The sequence below is a fragment of the Furipterus horrens genome, unplaced genomic scaffold (genome assembly GCF_987537825.1).
Source record: "Furipterus horrens unplaced genomic scaffold, mFurHor1.1.pri manual_scaffold_17, whole genome shotgun sequence".
In the NCBI taxonomy this organism is placed as follows: domain Eukaryota; kingdom Metazoa; phylum Chordata; class Mammalia; order Chiroptera; family Furipteridae; genus Furipterus; species Furipterus horrens.
Window position 1 is genome coordinate 77,938,028 of NW_028327187.1, and position 21,515 is coordinate 77,959,542.

The window sequence follows — 21,515 nt, forward strand, 5'->3', positions numbered from 1 at the left end:
TGGCAACAAACTCACAACTATCAACGAATGAATCTAAAAAATAAATACAAAATCCAACTAAGCAAACCAGAATAGGAACATAATCATAGGTATGGGAATCATTTGGAGGGTTATCAGCTGTGAGGGAAGTTGGGGAAAAATGGGGAAATGGTGCAGGCACTAAGAAGAATAATTGGTGGTACAAAATAGACAGGGGAATGTTAAGAATACTATAGGAAAGGGTGAAGCCAAAGAACTTATATGCACGGCCCATGGACATGAACTAAGGGGGGTGGGATTGTTGGAGGGAAGGGGGGTACTGGGCAGAGGGGAGCAAAGAGGGAAAAATTGGAACTACTGTAGCAGAATCAATAAAATATACTTAAAATAAATAAAGAAAAAGAAAAATGCAAATGGATTAAATGCTAAATCAAAGGACATAGGGTAGTGGAATGGATACAAAAACATGACCCACATATATGCAGTCTACAAGAGACACACCTCAAAACAAAACATTTACAAGACAGAAAGTGAAGGGATGGAAAAAAGTGTTCCAAGCAAATGGACATGAAAAAAAAGCTAAGGTAGCAATACTTACATCAGACAAAAAAAATTTTCATATCAAAGGTCGTAAAAAGAGACAAAAAGGACATTTTATAATACTTAAGGAAACAAGTCATCAGAAAAATATAACCCTGGTAAACATATATGCACCCAATATAGGTGCACCCAAGTATATTAGGAAAATACTAGAAGACTGCAAGAAGGATATCAATAGAAACACACAGATAGTAGAGGACTTCAACACCTCACTGTCAGCAATGAACAGATCTTCGAAGCAAAAAAACACCAAGGATATTGAGGCATTGAACCACACTCTAGATCAAATGCACTTAGTTAACATATATAAAACATTTCACCCCAAAAAAGCAAGATATAAATTCTTTTCAAATGCACATGGGACATTTTCAAAGATAAAACACATGATAGGACACAAAACAAGCCTCAAAAAATTCAATAAAATTGAAATTATATCAAGCATCTTCTCAGACCACAATGCTTTGAAACTAGAAATCAACCTCAAGGAAAAACCTCAAAGACATTTAAACTTATAGAGAATGAATAACATGCTATTAAATAATGAATGGGTTAACAATGACATCAAGGAAGAAATAAAAATGTTTCTGGAAGCAAATGATAATGAACATACAACAGCCCAAAATCTATGGGACACAGCAAAAGCAGTCCTGAGAGAAAAGTGCATAGCAATACAGGCATACTTAAAAAGAATAGAAGAATCTCAAATAAAAAATCTAACCCCAAAGCTAAAAGAACTAGAAGAACAACCACAAACAAAGCCCAGAGTGAGTAGGAGGAAGGAAATAATCAAGATCAGAGCAGAATGACATAGAGACTAAACAAACAATCAAAGATCAACAAAACTAGAAACTGGTTCTTTGAAAAGATAAACAAAATTGACAAGCTTTTAGCCCGGCTTATCAGGAAAAAAAGAGAGAGGACCAATATAAATCGAATCAGAAATGAAAGAGGAGAAATCACTATCAATATCACAGAAATACAAAGGATTTTAAGAAATTACTACAAACAGCTGTATGGCAAGAAACTTGACAACCTATATGAAATGGACAAATTTTTAGGAACATATAATCTTCCAAAACTGAATCAAGAAGAAGCAGAAAGCCTGAACAGACTGATAACAAAGAGTGAAATTGAAACAGTAATCAAAAAATTCCTGGCACACAGAAGTCCTGGATCGGATGGCTTCACAGGTGAATTTTACAAAACATTTAGGGAAGAACTAATGCCTACCCTCCTCAAATTATTCCAAAAAATCCAAGAAGGGGGAAGACTCCAAAACTCTTTCTATGAAGCCAGTATTACCCTAATCCCAAAACCAGGTCAAGACACAACAAAGAAAGAAAACTACAGGCCAATATCGCTGATGAACATAGATGCTAAAATCCTCACAAGAAATTGGCAAACTGGACCCAGCAACACGTTAAAAAGATCATACAGCATGATCAAGAGGGATTCATCCCAGAGATGCAAAGATGGTTTAATATTCACAAATCAATAAACATAATACACCACATAAACAAAATGAGAGACAAAAATCAATAATCATATCAATAGAGGCTGAAAAAGCATTGATAAAGTACAACACCCATATATGATGAAGACACTAGGCAAAATTGGAAAGAGGGAGGATACCTCAACATAATAATGTCCATGTATGAGAAACCTGAAGCCAATGTCATACTCAATGGACAAAAACTAAAAGCTATTCCCCTTAGATCAGGAACAAGACAAGGATGTGCCCTCTCTCCACTCCTATTCAACCTAGTGTTGGAAGTTCTAGCCACAGCAATCAGACAAGAAAAAGAAATAAAAGGCATCTGAATTGGAAAAGAAGTAAAACGGTCATTGTTTGCAGATGACATGATAGTGTACATAGAAAACCCTATAGACTCCATGAAAAAACTACTCTACCTAATAAGTGAATCTGGCAAATTAGCAGGGTACTAAGTCAATATTCAGGAACCGAAGTCATTTCTGTGCCCCAAAAATAAAATATTAGAGATAAAATATAGAAAAAATCCTATTATCTATAGCAACAAGAAAAATAAAGTATCTAGCAATAAATTTAACCAAGGAGATAAAAGACTTATACTCAGAAAACTACATAACACTGATGTAAGAAATTAAGAAAGATACAAATATACCATGTTCATGGATGGGAAGAATCAGCATCATTAAAATGTCTGTACTACCCAACACAATTTATAGATTCAATGCAATGCTTATTAAAATACCAGTGAAGTATTTCCCAGATCTAGAACAAATACTCCAAAAATTTATATGGAACCAAAAAAGAGCCCGAATAGCCACAGCAATCTTGAGAAAGAAGAACACAGTAGGAGGAATCACAATACCTGACATCAAACTATACTACAAAGCCACTGTAATCAAAACATCCTGGTACTGGCATAAGAAAAGACATATAGACCAATGGAACAGAATACAGAGCCAAAAAATAAATCCAGGTCTATATGGTCAACTAATATTTGACAAAGGGGGAAGAAACATATAATAGACAAGAGCCTCTTCAACAAATGGTGCTGGGAGAACTGAACAGGGACATGCAAAAAAAAAAAAAAAAATTAAACTAGACCACCAACTTACACCACACACGAGAATAAACTCAAGATGGATCAAAGACTTAAATGTAAGCCGTGGCACCATAAAATTCCTAGAGGAAAACATAGGCAGGAAAATTTCAGATATCCCACGTAACAATATTTTCACTGGTACATTTCCTAAGGCAAGGGAAATAAAGGAAAAAATAAACAAATGGGACTACATCAGACTAAAGAGTTTCTGTTGAGCAAAAGAAAACATCAGCAAGATGAAAAAGGAACCAACCATATGGGAAAACATATTTGCCAATGATACCTCAGACAAGGGATTGACCTCCAAAATATATAAAGAACTTATACAACTCAACACCAAGAAGACAGACAACCCAATTAAAAAATGGGCAAAGGACCTGAACAAACACTTCTCCGAAGAGGACATACAGAGGGTCCATAGACATATGAAAGAATGCTCAACATCACTAGCCATCAGAGAGATGCAAATAAAAACCACAATGAGTTATCACCTCACACCAGTCACAATGGCCATCATCTACAAATCAACAAACAACAAGTGCTGGTGAGGAATTGGAGAAACAGGAACCATAGTGCACTGTTGGTGGGAATGCAGACTGGTGCAACCACTACGGAAAACAGTATGGAATTTCCTCAAAAAACTAAAAATGGAACTGTCCTTTGAACCAACAATTCCACTTCTAGGATTATTCCCGAAGAATCCTGAAACACCAATTCAAAAGAACCTATGTTCATAGCAGTGCTGTTTACAATAGCCAAGTGCTGGAAACTGCCTAAATGCCCACCTGTAGATGAGTGGATCAAAAAACGTGGTACATTTACACAATGGAATACTATGCAGCAGAAAGAAAGAAGGAACTCCTGCCATTTACGACAACATGATGAAACTAGAGAGCATTATGCTTATCGAAATAAGCCAGGTAATGAAAGAAAAATACCATATGATATAACCTGATACAGCAGACTAATGAACAACACAAACAAATGAACAAAATTGAACAAGGAACAGGGTAACAGTTATCAGGGGGGTGGGGAGAGAGAAGGAAGATAAGAAAGGGAAGGGTTTAGTAAAGGAACTAGTATAAATATCCCATGGACATGGACAACGGGGTTGGGATTGACTGTGGGAGAAGGGGTGGGATGGGTGGGAGGTAGCAATGAGGAAAAAAGTGGGACAATTGTAATAGAAAAACAATAAAAATGAAATTTAAAAAATTATTTAAAATATATAATTAATATCCACACAGGTATGAAAGAAGATATCATATATATGAAATAAGAACAGGCTGTTATAAATAATAATATTAATAATCATGCAAATAAAAATGAACACAGGTAAGTAGTAAAATAATTAGCTGAAATGTTTAATGGAAGGTTTAGTATGAAGTGCATTGCAAAATAAAAATTGTGTTAGAATACACAAAGCAAAATTAAGAGACCCACAAAACCTACTCATAGATTCTGACATTAGGATACCTGCGCACAGACCCTAGCACCAGGCCTGACTGCAGCCTCTGTTACCAAGCCTGACCACCCACAGAAAATGGCCTCAGTGCCACATGCCTACAAAATTAGGCAGCAGGCATACTCATAGATCCCATCAGATATCCCACCATGGATTCCCACCATGAATCCTTCGAAATGGCCTCCCTGTGCATCCTGACAGATGGCTCACTCATGGTCCCACAACTAGCCCACACAGAATCTCTGACCAGATGACTGAGGAAGAGCTTTCCCAGATAAATTCAATCTTCAAAGAATGAAAGAGATGGCTGCTTCTTTAAATACATCAACACCAATGTAAGATTGTAGGTATCATGAAGAATCAGGTAAGAATGTCACCACCAACAACAACAAAAAAAATGATACTACACAACAGAAAGAAAGAAGGAACTACTACCCTTTTAGATAACATGGATGGAACCAGAGACTATTATGCTAAGTGAAATAAGTCAGTTAGTGAAAAGACAAATACTATATGATCTCACTTATAAGAGAATCTAATGAACAAAATAAACTAATGGGCAAAACAGAACCAGAGACATAGAATCCCAGGATAAACTGACAGCACTAAGAGGAGAGGAGGGAGGTGAGGACTGATTGAAAGAAGGTGAAGGGATTAGTCAAAGAACATATATGAAGGACCCACAGACATGGACAATGCTGTGGAGATCGACTATGGAATTGGTGGGTGGATTGGGAAGAGGGAGAAGGGGTGAAAATTGAGACAACTATAAAAGCATAAACAATAAAACATTTAAACAATTTTAAAGAAAAAAATGAAAACCTAGTGATTGACTTTAATAAGAAAGGAGACCTACCAAATGCCTGACCAGTTAAATTTGCATGCATATTAAAGCTTTATATTTTTATCTCCCTACAGTATAAAGATAGATAAATAATTTTTTATCTTTAGTATGAACATTTAAAATATAGCATTTTAAGTAGTTATAGCTACAATAATTTTCATTGATAAATAATATAAAAGATATAAATTGTGGTGGGAAGAGGAATAAAAGTGTAGTGTTTTTACATACAATTGAAAATAAGTTATAATCAGTCTAAAATAGACTGTTATAACCAGGAGGTGTTTTATGTAAGTTTCATGGTAACCACAAAAAAAAAATCCCTCTACTAGACACAAAAAGATAAAGAGAAAATCATAAAATCATACTATGACAAGAAATAAACCACAAATGAACACAGAGAGGAAGAGAGAAACAATAGAACTACAAAACAATCAGAAAAGAGTAAGTTTACATTAAGGCTTTACATATGATTTCACTTTAAATATAAATGCATTCACTATTCCAATCACCATCACCCACCACCCAAAATCAAATTATCTTCCATCACCATATATTTGGTGGAAAGCAGTGAATGACTGACCAGCTACCCATTTTTGTGGGTTACATCTGGAGAAACCTGTTTTTTTACCAGCAGTACACCCAATGCAATATACAGATCTTGTATCATAGAAATGTACACTTTAAACCTGTATAATCTTGTTAACCAATGTCATCTTAATAAATTTAATAAAAATACTCCAATCAGAGCATAATGTCAGTGTAAGACATTTCTCCCCGCTCCCTTTCAACAATTAATTAGACAACCAAACATGAACAAAAGTATCTCAGTAGGACCTGTTTATACAGCAGCCAATACCAAGGAAACTGGAAGGACTGTAGCTTAGCTGTGCATCTGAAAATAGACAAACCTGGTAGGGGATGTAGATCCAAGGGAGTCAGTGAGCCTGCATCATCCCCACTCACTATGGTCAGGGGGAAAAAATGGAGAGTGCTGAATTGTTCAGATATTCAGGGCTGAGAGAGAACTTGTAGAAGCCCAGCCAGCTTGAGAGTAAATTCCAGCACACCAGGATAGTGGGACAGGATAAGAGTTTTATGAAGTGGGGATAAAAAAATTTCCTAGAGCTTCCCTACCATCACCACCACCAGAGGTGAGTTATATCAAAGAGGACGTGCAAAGCAGTGAATGACTGGTCAGCCACCCCAGTTTTGTGGGTCACAGCTGGAGAAACCTGTTTTTTACCAGCAGTACCCATTGTAGTAATGTGGAACCTCCATAAGGGGGTAGAGGAGGGAGGGGAAAGAGAAATGAGAAAGGGAAGGAAGCAGATAATACAGAGGGCATTAAAGGAACTTGGTTCCTACTGGATGCTTCAGGACTTCAGCAAGAAGTCAGCCCACAAGCCTCTGAAAGGGTTCCAGTCAAAAACCTCCCCCACTGCATCAATAGTCACTTCTAACTCTCTCAGTGCTTAACCTACAACTCTCTCTTTTATGTGTCCAGATCCTTGTACATGCCTCCAAGTGCAGCAGCCAGAGCAGATGCAGTAACAAGAGTTCTCTTGGAAATATAGACAGGGGCCTGTGGGAAGGGGAAAACAAACTTGAGCTGTAGCATTACCTTCTGGAAAATAAAATAGAAATTTCTAGTAGCCAAACTGGTGAATTATAAAACTCCACTAAGTACATAAAAGTTTTATCATTTTGTCATAAGAGGAAGCAAGAATGGAGTAGATCTGTCCATACAAAAACTGAGGAAACCCAGATACAGCAACACTAATAATTAGCACCCCAACTGAAGGCAACCAATAAAGATTAAAGGAGGTGTCTGCTATTCAATACATCAATGAGAAAACAGCAGTGCAAAACAAAAAGGAACATTTAAAAATAAAAAAAATAATATGTAACCCCAAAAATATATCAATAACTTTCCCAAAACTGAGCTTAAAGCTGTAGAATACTGTGATCTTGCTGATAAAGAATTAAAAATAAATGTATAAAGAACTCAATAGTCTACAAGAAAACACAAAAAGAAAGTTCAGTTATATTAGAAAGCTACATGAACAAAATAAGCTCTTAACCAAAGGGTTAGAAGTCATTAAAAACCCAGAAATTCAATGAATGGGATGAATAATAGAGAGCAACTTCAACATAGTAAATCAGATGGAAGATAGACTAAATAACTTAGAGGATAGGAATTTTGAAATAATACAGTTAGAACTGAACTAAGGGGAAATTTTAAAAAGAGAAAAAAATCCTTATAATCTATGGGTCTCAACCAAAAGTAAAAATATTAGAATAATGGGGATTTAAGAGAATAGAGAAAAAGTAGCAGAAATCCTAGGAAAAGATTTGGAAATTCAAGTTCACAAATGTAATAGGTACCCTATTATCTCAATGTCAAAGACTTAGTCCTTACAAAGTATAATAAAACTACCAAAAGGGTGAGTCCAAGATGGTGGGTTAGGAGGATACTGGACTTGCTTCCTCCCAAGAAAACATCAAATGTATACCTATATTGAGAACAATTCCTCCTGTGAGACAGCTGAGAGGCAATTGAACAACTTCTGCACAACATAAGACAGAGACTGAATAAAGAAGATTGGGGAGCCACAAGAGCTCTCTTTGAGCTGAAGGAACTCTGTGAAAAGAGGAAATGGTGAGCACCATTTTTTACCTTTCCCTGCACTTGGATATCAGGCAAGAGCTCCATCCAGGTTCTATGGCTGACATGAAGGGTTGCTCACTCCTCCAGAGCTAGTTCCAGCAGGGACAGATGGGTGCCATAGTCCATGCACACGAGTCTTTTCCCACCATAGATTGATCAAGTGGATATGGAATTGTGCGACTGCACACATCCACTGGGCTGCATGTGCATGTGGGGCTCCCCAGCCCAAAGATAAGGTGAAAACAGAAGACCATCACGATGTCTACATGGACCACTGCTCTGTCCAATGAAAGTGCAAAGATAGTGGGGCACTTCTGCCCAAGTTCATAGAGCTGCTCCACTCAAAGAAAGTATAGAACTAGCAAAGTGCTTCAGTGTAAGCACACAGGGCTGCCCTGTCTGGAAAGAGTGTAAACCTAATGAGACACTGCAGTGAGCACACACAGGGCTACCCCAGCAGGATAGGTTGCAGAACTGTTGGGGTGCTGCCATGTGAACATGTAGGGCTGCTCCACATGGAGGAAGTGCGAAACCAGCAAAGTGTAACAGTGCACACACACAGGGCTTCCCCATCCAGAGAAAGTTAAAGTTAAGCACTATTAAGGTACTGTGATGCACATGCTCAAGGCAGCCCCATGGTGATCAGAATGGCAAGAAAGCATATGCACATAGGTTTCCCTACCCTGATTCCTTCTGATAGGCAGAAAAATGAGAAGCTATCACAGATGTGTGTACACAGGACTGCCCTGCCCAAGCCCACTCCTCTTGTCTGGCAGCAAACCAGGCACCACAAGTACCTACCCTGACTACAACCATCCCACCAAAACTACCTGGCAAGCAGCGTAAACAGAGGCCACATTTTTCAGATTGAAAGACATAGCTATTTAATCTAACTCACAGTAACAAACATAGAAAGTAAAACAAGATGGGGAAATAGAAAACTATCCCCCAAAGTAAGGAAGAAGAAAAGCTCCAGAGAAAAATTCTAATGAAGCAGAGATGAGTAATTAATGTGTCTGATAAAGAATTCAAAGAAACAGTCATAAGGATGCTTAACAAAGTTGACAGTATAATAGAGGAACCCAGAGAGAACATTAATGAAGAGTTAGAAAATATAATAAAGGATAAATCAGAGATAAAGAAGGCATTAACTGAAATTTAAAAATATATTTGAAGGAATTAACAGTATGTTAGTTAATACAGAAGACCAGATTACAACCTGGGAGACAAAATAGTGGAAATTGCCCAATCGGTACAACAAAATGAAAACAAGAATTTTTTAAAAAAAAGTAGTATAAGGGACCTCTAATATTTGCATTATAGGGTTTCCAGAAGGAGAAGAAAGAGAGAAAGGGGCAGAAAGTATATTTGAAAAAATAATGGCTGAAACTTTTTCTAAACTGGGGAAGGAAACAGACATACAGGTCCAGGAAGCACAGAGTTTCAAACAAAATAAAGACAATGAGACCCACCCACATAAGACATATTATAATTATAATGGCAAGTTTAGGACTAAAGAAGCAATATTGAAGGCAACCAAAAAAAAAAGACACATATAAGGGAAACCCTGTAATAATATCAGTTCTTTTCTTTGCAGCAAATTAACAGGCCAGAAAGAAGTGGTAGGTAATATTTAAAAATTCTAAAAGAAAGGAACTTACGGTCCAAAATAACACACCCAACAAGGTTATCAGAATTGAAGGAGAGGTAAAGAGTTTCCCAGATAAGCAAAGACTAAAGAACCTCCACTAAATAACTTTTAGAAGAAATGTTAAAAGGTCTTATTAATGCAGAAAAGAAAATCCCATAGTTAGAAAAAAAGAAAATATTTTAAAAAAATCTCATTGGTAAGGTGAATATAGAATAAACATAGTCAACCAACCACATAAAAAGTTAATATGAAAGTTAAAAGACAAAAATAACAAAACCAACTGTAACTACAATAAATATTTTGAGGATACAAAAAACCAAATATACAAAAAATAGCCCTGGCTAGTGTGACTCAGTTCGTTGGGTGGTGGTTGGGCATTGTCCTGCGAAATGAAAGGTCTCTGGTTCAATTCCTATCAGGGCACCGGCCTGTGCAGTTCAGTTCCCTCACTGGGCATATACGAGAGGCAACTGATAAATGTTTCTCTCTCACATCAATGTTTCTCTCCCTCTATTTCTCCTCCCTTTCCACTCTTCCTAAAAGAAAGAAATAAAATTTTAAAAATACATACAATGATAATGTCAAAAACATAGAGAATGGAGGAGGTAGTAAAAATATAATTCTTTTAAAATGAACTTTGACTTAAATGCTTATCAGCTTAAAATAGACTGCTGTAGATATAGATGGCTATATATGAACCTCATGGTAATCACAAACAAAAACCTCCCCCAAATACAAAAACACAACCCAGAACTTCCATTTTTGGGCATTCTTCTGAAGAAAACAAAATCACTAACTCAAAAGATATGTGCACCTTAATGCTTATTGAAGCCTTATTTACAATAGTTAAGATATGAAAGCAACCTATCTGCCCATTAATAGATTATTGGATAAAGATGTGGTACATTAATAAAATGGAATATTGGCAAAAGCAAAGTTCATCTCAGGCTATGTCTGTGAGAGACTTCCAGCCATGATGAAGGCCTAGACAGACACACTGCATCTCCCTTCACAACTAAGAAGGAATTCAACTATCTCAAAACTAGAGACAATCAGAAGTTCCAGAATTTCGAGCTTCATGGAAGTCCAACAACCAAAGATATAAAGAAGAAATACTCACCCAGACAGGTATGAGGGGAGGAGCTGGGGTGGAAAGGACATGGTGTGGTGGCAGTAGCAGTGGCAGCAGTGGCAGGCTAGAAAAAAGCCCAGCCAAATATTTTTAAAAAGTCAATAGGGACACCTGGGGAGCGCTCCCAGCACCAGACTACTCAGTTCACAGTTCCAGCCCTGCAGACAATAAAGCTTCATTGCTTCTTACTGTGCAAACCAGTGGGGGTTGGGGCAGAGGAAGGAAACGCTGGTCTTTCAGTAGAGTCTGCTTGTTTAAAGGGCCCCCACAATCCTAGAACGTCTGCAGACCCACCCACTCTGGGAACGGCAGCCAGGGCAGCAGCTAGAGAGGCGCCAGTCCCATATGGAAATGGGAGAAGTGCCTGGAAGATAGGCGAGTGCTGAGCAAGCAGCATTGTTCCCTCTCAGACCCTTCCTCCACACACAGCGCCACAACATGGAAAACAGGTCACTCCATACTGACGAATACCTAAGACCCCGCCCCTTAAACATAACAGGTGCGACAGCTCTACCTAAGACACAGAGGCAAACAAACACAGGAGCCTGTCAAGATGAGGAGACAGGAAAGTATGGCCCAAAAGAGGGAATGAATCAAGTTTCCGGTGGGAGAATTAAGCGATGAGGAGATAGCCAACCTAACAGATGAAGAGTTCAAAACACTGGTGATAAAGATGCTCACAGACTTGACAGATGTGCTTAAGTATGGCAAATGCATAAGGGAAGAAGTGAAGTCTATGCTAAATGAAACGAAGGAAAATCCACACAAAACCAATGGTGAAAAGAAGGAAACCGGGGTTTAGATCAATGATTTGGAATGTAAGGAAGAAAAAATAAGTCAACCAGTACAGAATGAGAAAAGAATAATTGAAAAAAATAATGAGAGGCTTAGGAACCTCTGGGACAACTTTAAACGTGCCAACATCCGGCTCATAGGGGTGCCAGAAAGAGAAGAGGAAGAGCAAGAAATTGAAAGCTCATGTGAAGAAATAATGAAGGAAAACTTCCCAAATTTGGCGAAGAAAATAGACATACAAATCCAGGAAGCACAGAGAGTCCCAAAGAAGCTAGATCCAAAGAGGACCACAGCAAGACACATCATCATTAAAATGCCAAAGGTTAAAGATAAAGATAATCTTACAAGCAGCAAGAGAAAAACGGAGAGTTACCTACAAAGGGTTGCCTATAAGACTATCAGCTGGTTTCTCAAAAGAAACTTTTCAAGCAAGAAGGAACTGGCAAGAAGTATTCAATGTGATGAAAAGCAAGGACCTACACCCAAGATTACTCTATCCAGCAAAGCTATCGTTTAGAATGGAAGGGCAGATAGTGTGCTTCCCAGACCAAGTAAAGCTAAAGGAGTTCGTCATCACCAAGCCATTATTTTATGAGATGTTAAAGGGACTTATTTAAGTAAAAGAAGATCAACACTATGAAGATTAAAATGACAACAAACTCACAACTATCAACAACTGAATCTAAAAAATAAAACCAAAAACAAACTAAGCAAACAACGAGAACAGGAATAAAATCATAGGTGTGGAGATCATTGGCAGTGTTATTAGCTGGGAGGGGAAGGGGAAGAAATGGGGAAATGGTGCAGGGATTAAGAAGCATAATTGATAGGTACAAAATAGACAGGGGGATGTTAAGAATAATATAGGAAAGGGTGAAGCCAAAGAACTTATATGCACGACCCATGAACATAAACTAAGGGGAGTGGGATTACTGGAAGGAAGGGGGTTACTGAGAAAAGGGGAGCAAAGGGAAAAGAAATTTGGAGAACTGTAACAACATAATCAATAAAATATACTTAAAATAATAAAATAAAATGGAATATTAGTTGGCTATAAAAAGAATGAAATCTTACTGTTTGTGACAACATGGATGAACCTAGAGGGTATTATGCTAAGTGGAATAAGTCGGAGAAAGACAAATACCATATCGTTTCACTTATATGTGGGATCTAAATGACAAAATAAACAAAAAAAGACTCATAGATACAGAGAAGAAACTAATGGTTGCCAAATGGGAGAGGGTAGGGGGATTGGGTGAAAATGGTGAAGGGATTAAAACATACAAATTTGTACTTACAAAATAGTCACAGATGTTTAAACTACAGCATGAGAAATAGTCAATAATATTGTAATAACTCTGTATGATGCTAGCTGGGTACTAGACTTAGCAGGGAGAATAGTTCATAAATTATGTAAATGTCTAACCACTATACTGTACACGTAAAACTAATATAGAATAATATTGAATGTCAATTGTAATTTTGAAAATAAAATAAATTTTAAAGGACATATAAAATTAAAAAATAAATAATAAAATGTTTGTCTAACAAAAAAAAATTAATAATTCTTTCTTAAGTCCTTCTCAAAATCTTCCAAAAAAATCAAAGAGGAAGGGACACTCCCAAACTCATTTTACTAGTCTAGCATCACCCTGCTATAAAAGCAAGGCAAGAACACTGCTAGAAAGTGAGAGGCCAATATCCCTGATGTACTTATATAGATGCAAAAATTCTCAATAAAATACTAACAAACCATATCAGCACAGCCATTATAGAAAACAGTATGGAGGGTCTTAAAATTTTTCAAGATAGAATTATCATATGATTCATTTCCACTTCTGGATATTTATCCAAAAAGAAAAAACCTAATTCAAAAACATATATGCACTTTCATATATATTCCACCACTATGTATAATACAACCATCTATGGGTCCACCAATGGAATAATGGATAAATAAAATGGAGATATATAAAAAAAGAAAGAAATCTTGCCATTTGTGACAGCATGGATAGACCTTAAGGTCTCCATTGCTGTGCAAAAACTTTTAAGTTCAATGTACTCACATCTATTTATTTTTCTTTTGTTTCACTTGCCTGGTGAAATACATCAGATTAAAATATTGCTACAAGCAATATCCAAGAATTTACTGCCTATGTTTTCTTCTAGGACTTTTATGGTTTGGGGTCTAATATTTACGGTAAATATTTAATCCATATTTATTTTATTCTTTTGTGTGGTGTAAGAAGGTGATCTAGATTCATTTTTCTGCATGTGTCTGTCCATTTTTTCCAACACCATTTATTGAATAAAACTATCGTTAGCCCATTGTACAGGTCTGTCCAGAAAGCATACAGTCATCTACTATGAAAATTAGAGACATTTATTGAAGAAGATACAAGATACAAGAAACATTGTACATAGGATAATGGAAGTGAGGTTCCATTCAAAGAGGTCACCTTGGGACCTCACACAGTTCTCCCAGTATCTCTTGCACTGTTCAAACCACTCTACAAAATATGACAGCTGTCCTGTCATATTTTTCTGAATATCATTGATGGTCTGAAATCTCTTCCCTTTCAAAGGTGATTTTAGTTTTGGGAAAAAGCAGAAGTTGCAGGGCATCAAATCTGGGTGATAGGGGGCCTAGTCACCTATGTGATTTGAGGTTTTGCCAAAAAGTCTGCACAAGACGTGATGCATGAGTGAGTGAGTTGTCATGATGAAGCTGCCAATCACCAGTTACCCACAGCTGCAGCCATTTTCATCATATTGCATCTCTCACCAACAAAGAATATTGTGGTAGTTCTCCTTATTAATTGTGTTGCCTGGTGAGGGGCATACTCATGATTAACAACTTCCCAATCAAAAAACAACAGTTAACATGGTCTCAATCTTGCTGTAACTTGCCTTGCCTTCTTTGGGCATGCAGAACTAGGCAGCTTCCATTGGGATGACTGGGTTTTTGTTGCCAGATTTTAGCTATAGACCCGCAATTCATCTCTGGTTCTGACCTTCTTGAGGAAATCTGATTCATTGGTAGCAGTTTGAATTATGTCATTAGCAACTGCAGCATGATGTACCTCTGCTTTGGTAGCAGAAGCTGCAGAACTAATTTTGCCATGACATTTCATGCCAAGATTCTGTATCAAAATCTTGGACACAGCAGTTTTTGGAATCCCCAGATATGCTTCTACTCACACTATCAGTCTCCAATTTTTGTTGATTGCATCCCATACATGCTTAACATTCTCAGGTGCTCTGCTTGTTGCAGGCCTTCCAGAACGTGGATCACTTTCAACAGATCATTGGCTATCTTTGAAGCATTTGTGCCACACTTCATTTGTGCTGCATTCATTGCATCATTCTGGAAAGCCTTCTGAATCATCCAAATAGTTTCCATAGGAATGTCCAGGCTTAATACAATATTTGATGCAGATTCATTGCTCTACTAGCTCAGTCATTTATTATCCTAGTTCTGATTTTTTATTTATTGATTTATTTTTAATTTTAATTTTTTTCCTTTTTATCATTTTTTATGGGCCCTCTGTATGTTGTCCCATTTGGCCCCATTCCTCTCCCCTGACCCACCCACCTCCCCCTTCTCCCACAGTCAATCCCCATCCTGTTGTCCAAGTCCATGAGTAATCTATATTAGTTCCTTGACTAGACCCTTCCCTTCTTTCCTCCCTTCTCCGCCTCCCCCCATCCCCTCTGATGACTTTCAGTCTGTTCCTTGTTCCCATGCCTCTGGTTCTATTTTGCTCATTGTTTGTTATGTTTATTAGGTTGCTGTATTAAGTGAGATCATATAGTACTTTTCTTTCACTACCTGGCTTATGTCACTAAACATAATACTCTCCACTTCCATCCAAGTTGTTGAAAAATGTAGGATTTCCTTCTTTCTTTCTACTGCATAGCACTTTGTTGTGTATATGTACCACAGTTTTTTGATCCACTCATCGACTAATGGGCACTTAGGCTGTTTCCAGTGTTTGACTATTGAAAAAAACACTGCTATGAACATAGGGTGCATAGATTCTTCTGAATTGCCGTTTCAGGATTCCTTGGGTATAATCCCAGCAGTCAAATCACTGAATCCAAAGGCAGTTACATTTTTAGTTTTTTGAGAAAATTCCATAGTGTTTTCCACAGTGGCTGTACCAGTATGCATTCCCACCAACAGTGCACTAGGGTTACCTTTTCTCCACATCCTCCTCAGCACTTGTTTGTTGATTTGTTAATGATGGCCATTCTGACTAGTGTGAGGTGGTATCTCATGGTAGTATTAATTTGCATCTCTGTGATGGCTAGTGATGTTGAGCATCTTTTCATGTGTCTATGGGCCCTCTGTATGTCCTCCTTGGAGAAATGTCTATTCAGGTCGTTTGCCCATTTCTATTGGATTGTCTGTCTTCCTGGTGTTAAGACATATAAGTTCTTCATATATTTTTGAGATCAATCCCTTGTCTGGGGTATCACTAACAAATATGTTTTCCTATATGGTTAGTTCCCTTTTCATCTTGCTGATGTTTTCTTTTGCTGAGCAGAAACTCTTCAGTTTGATGTAGTCTCATTTGTCTATTCTTTCCTTTATTTCCCTTTCCTAGGAGATATATCGGTGAAAATATTGCTACGTGGGATATCTGAATTTTGACTGCTTATGTTTTCTTCTAGGACTTGTATGTTGTCACAGTTTACATTTAAGTGTTTTATCCATCTTGGACTTATTCTGGTGTAGGGTGTAAGTTTGTGGTCTAGTTTCATTTATTTTTTCATGTCCCTGTCCAGTTCTCCCAACACCATTTGCTGAAGAGGCTATTTTCACTCCATTTGATGCTCCTGTCCCCCTTTGTCAAATATGAATTGACCAGAGAGACCCGGGCTTATTTCTGGGTTCTCTATTCTGTTCTTTTGATCTATGTCTGTTCTTATGCCAATACTAGACTGTTTTGATTGCTGTGGCCCTGTAATATAGTTTGACACCAGGTATTGTGATTCCTCCTACTTTATTCTTCATTTTCAAGATTTATGAGGCTATTCAGGGTCATTTTTTGTTTCATATAAATTTTTGAAGTATTTGTTCTAGGTCTGTGAAATGTGTCACTGGTATTTTAAAAGGGATTGCATTGAATCTAGAAATTGTTTTGGTTAATATGGACATTTTAATGATGTTGATTCTTCCCATCCATGAACATGGTATATGCTTCCATTTATTTCTATCTTCCTTAATTTCTTTCTTCAGTGTTATGTAGTTTTCCAAGTACAGGTTTTTTACGTCCTTGGTTAAGTTTACTCCTAGGTACTTTATTTTTCTTGTTGCTATAGTAAATGGGATTTTTTTTCTAGTTTCTCTCTCTGATATTTTATATTTGGTGCACAGGAATGCCTTCTATGTCTGAATATTGACTTTGTACCCTGCTATTTTTCCAGATTCACTTATTAGATTGAGTAGGTTTTTTTTTTTCATTGAGTCTATAGGGTTTTCTATGTACACTGTCATGTCATCTGCAAATAATGACAGTTTTACTTCCTCTTTTCCAATTCGGATGCCTTTCATTTCTTTTTCTTGTCTGATTGCTGTGGCTAGAACTTCCAACACTAGGTTGAATAGGAGTGGAGAGAGGGCACATCCTTGTCTTGTTCCTGATCTAAGGGGAATAGCTTTTAGTTTTTGTCCATTGAGTATGACATTGGCTTCAGGTTTCTCGTACATGGACATTATTATGTTGAGGTATCTTCCCTCTATTCCAATTTTGCTGAGTGTCTTCATCATATATGGGTGTTGTACTTTATCAATGCTTTTTCAGCCTCTATTGATATGATTATTGATTTTCGTCTCTCATTTTGTTTATGTGGTGTATTACGTTTACTGATTTGTGAATATTAAACCATCTTTGCATCTCTGGGATGAATCCCACTTGATCATGCTGTATGATCTTTTTAACGTGTTGCTGGGTCCAGTTTGCCAATTTCTTGTGAGGATTTTAGCATCTATGTTCATCAGCGATATTGACCTGTAGTTTTCTTTCTTTGTTGTGTCTTGACCTGGTTTTGGGATTAGGGTAATACTGGCTTCATAGAAAGAGTTTTGGAGTCTTCCCCCTTCTTGGATTTTTTAGAATAATTTGAGGAGGGTAGGCATTAGTTCTTCCCTAAATGTTTTGTAAAAATTGCCTGTGAAGCCATCCAGCCCAGGGCTTTTGTATGCTGGGAGTTGTTTTTATTAATGCTTCAATTTCACTAGTTGTTTCAGTCTATTGAGGCTTTTTGCTTCTTCCTGATTCAGTTTTGGAAGGTTATATGTTTCCAGAAATTTGTCCATTTTATCTAGGTTTCAAATTTCTTGTCATATAGTTGTTTATAGCAGTTTCTTACAGTCCTTTGTATTTCTGTGGTATTGGTTGTGATTTCTTCTCTTTCATTTCTGATTTTGTTTATTTAGGTTCTGTCTCTTTTTTTCTTGATGAGCTGGTTAAAAGCTTGTCAATTTTGTTTTACTTTTCAAAGAACCAGATCCTGGTTTTAGTGACCTTTTGAATTGTTTGTTTAGTCTCTGTGCCATTTAATTCTGCTCTGATCTTGATGATTTCCTTCCTTCTACTCACTCTGGGTTTTGTTATTGTTTCTAAGAATATGGAATGCTTCACAAATTTGTGTGTCATCCTTGAGCAGGGGCCATGCTAATCTTCTCTGTATCGTTCCAATTTTAGTATATGTGCTGCCGAAGTGAGCGCACATTATATCTTCTTGATGGATTGTTCCCTTAAGTATCATGAAATGTCCTTCTTTATTTCTTTTTATGGCCTTGTTGTGAAATCTATTTTGTTTGATATAAGTTTTGCTACCCCAGCTTTTTTTCATGTCCATTTTCTTGAAATCCTTTTTTCCATCCCCTCACTTTCAGTCGGTGTAGATCCTTCGTTCTGAGGTGTGTTTTTTGTAGACAGCCTATATGTGAGTCATGTTTTCTTATCCACTCAGCTACCTTATATCTTTTGATTGGAACATTTAATCCATTTAAATTTACCATTATTATTGATAGGTCCTTATTTGTTCTGATTTTTTTTCCCTTTTGTACCTGTGTTCTTCTCTCTCATTCTTTTTTTCTTCTTCTGTATCTTCTTAAGGCAGTCCCTTTAACATCTCTTGCAATGATGGTTTGATAGAAATATATTTTTTCAACTTTTTTGTCTGAGAAACTCCTTGTTTCACCTTCCATTTTGAATGAGAGCCTTGCTGGGTAGAGTAGTCTTGGCCTTTGTTTTTCATTGCTTGGGATATTTTTTGTCATTCCCTTCTGGCTTGTAGTGTTTCTGTTGAGAAATATGCTGATAGCTCTATCGGAGCTCCCCTGTGTGTTATTTGGTGTTTTTCTCTTGCTGCCTTCAGAATTCTATCTTTGTCTTGGAATGTTGCCATTTTAATTATGATGTGTCTTGGAGTGGGTCTCTTTGGGTTCATGTTAATTGGGACCTTCTGTGCTTCACAGACTTGCATAAGTTTTTCTCTCTTCAGGTCATGGAACTTTTCTGAAGTTTTCTGTCATTACTTTTTCAAACAGGTTTTCTACCCCTTGCTCCCCTTCACCCTCTGGTATCCCTATAATATAGATATTATTATGTTTCATGTTGTCTGGCAGCTCTCTTAAACCCCTCTTCATTCTTTTTCAGCCCTTTTTCATTTTGTTGGACTGTCTGGGAATTTTTTTCTATGTTGTCCTCCAGCTCGGTGAATTGATCCTCTGCTTCATCTACTCTGCTTTTTATTCCTTCTACTGTGTTCTTCAGTTTATAAGTTGCATTCTTTGTTTCCTCCTGTCTCTTATTGGTGGTATCTATATCTTTTTTAATATAGGTGTAGTTCAAAATAAATTCCTTGTAGCTTCCCTGGATTTCTTTGTAGTTTTCCTGGAGTTTTTTGTAGTTTCTCTGGAGTTCTTTGTAGTTTCTCTGAAGTTTGTTGTAGTTTTCTCTAAGTTTGTTGAGTTCATTGAGCTTCCTTCTAACCATTATTATTAATTCTGTGTCTGACAGTTTGCTTGCCTCTGTTTCAGCTAGCACTCTTTCTGGGGAGTCCTCCTTTCCTTCCGTTGTGGGATTGTTTGTCTTCCCATTTTAGCTTACTCCTCTTGTTTGTGTTTGTTTCTTAGATTGGTTTGCTTTGACTTCCTGCCTTTGTGGTGTGACCTTTTGTAATAGGATACCTGTGGAATTCAGTGGTGCATTCTCTTTCATCTCCTGAGCTTGATGCTCTTGGGATGCCCTTTATGCTATTTATTTGGGCTATCTGGTTATATTTTGGTTTTGGTTGTTGCTGTGTTGCTCTTTGGTGAGAACTTCCATCCAGCTAACTGATTGAGAGTAACTCTGCCCACCACATCTTGAATACTTTAGTGGAGGTGCTGTTAAAACAAACACACAACCCAGGCAAGAAACCCAAACCATTAAAAATATCCCCCACTCACAATCACACTATCAGCAGCAAATGATCCAGTATTAATATAGATGTAAAGAGATTTAGACTATTATACTAAAGGAAAAACAGATAAAAGTTGACTAACTGAAAGAAAAATGATTTGGGGGAGGGAAAGCAGAAGAGCAATAATAGTAACAATTAGCTGCAAGGCTATTCCAGACAGTAAGTAAAATTTACATTGTATGTTTAAAAAGGGAAGGAAGGAGGCAGAATGAAGTAAGAGAGGGGAAGTATATAGTATTAGGTTAAAGAGAAGTTATATAATATATATTTCATGTGAGAGAGAACATAAAAAAAACAAAAAATAAAAGGAAGAAGAAGGATGAGGAGGAGGAGGAGGAGGAAACAAATTAGAGAAAAAGTTTCTCCCCGGTACTGTTGACAACCATTGAGCTATGATTGATATAGGTGGTATGGGAATAAGAAGGGAAAAAGAAAGAAAGACAAGCCTAGAGATGTCTAGAGAAAAAGTAAGTGATTTTGAGGTGATAGAGGGAGAAGGAATACTAAGAGTGAAGAAGGAGAACCAGGCTAAGAGAGGGGAAATTTTTCAAATTTAAGATGAAGGAAAGAAAGGGCTACAGGAAGGTACTAATGGAGAAGGAGAGGGGGATGGCAGTATTTCAGATTTGAAATACTGAAACAGAGAAGATCTATGAATGAAATTGCAGTAATGCCACAACTACCTACATATCCACAATGAGTGCGCAAAGACTGATCAAGATGGAGAGAGAATAAGTGTATTTTAAAATCAGGAAAATGAATGTGAGATTACTAATGACAAGAAAAATGGTTTTGAGAGGCTGTGAAGGGAAAAATATATTGTGAGTGCAGAATGGATACTAGTTGTAGTAAGAGAGAAGGTAGAATTTAAAAGAAAAGTAAGAAGAGGAGCCTGGATGTTAAAGTGGAATAATGGAAAGGAGGAGCAAAATATAATATTTGGAATAAACTATAATATAAAAACTAGTGACTTAAAATGCATTAACTGGAAGCACAGGAAAATAACTCATGAAAACTGCGGTGGAATTTGCCCCAGTAACATCTGGTTTTTACCACTTTCTTCTCTTTCTGGATCTGCCCCTGGTCAAAGTTCCATAGGTTTCATATCTTCCTTTCTGGATGGCTGGCTGTGAGGAGATCTAGTTGGATGCTGAGGCTGCTATTCTCTCCCTTGTGCGTCTGTGGACTTTTCCCCTTACCGCAGCTCTTCGCTGTGAGCTGCACTGAGTTGGGTCCCAGCACTGGTCCTGTGGTACCCTCTAGTCCTCCTCATTTTTGTTTACCAGAGCCTCTGTTTCCATGCACTGGC

At 37.3% G+C, this 21,515-nt stretch overlaps 1 non-coding gene across 1 annotated transcript; it reads right to left on the minus strand.

Moving 5' to 3' along the window:
* Positions 1 to 18,355: 18,355 nt before the first annotated feature.
* Positions 18,356 to 18,462, minus strand: LOC149991337 (U6 spliceosomal RNA). Its single transcript, XR_016508860.1, has one exon. It is a non-coding gene; the product is annotated as a U6 spliceosomal RNA (small nuclear RNA).
* Between the last annotated feature and the right edge of the window lie 3,053 nt (positions 18,463 to 21,515).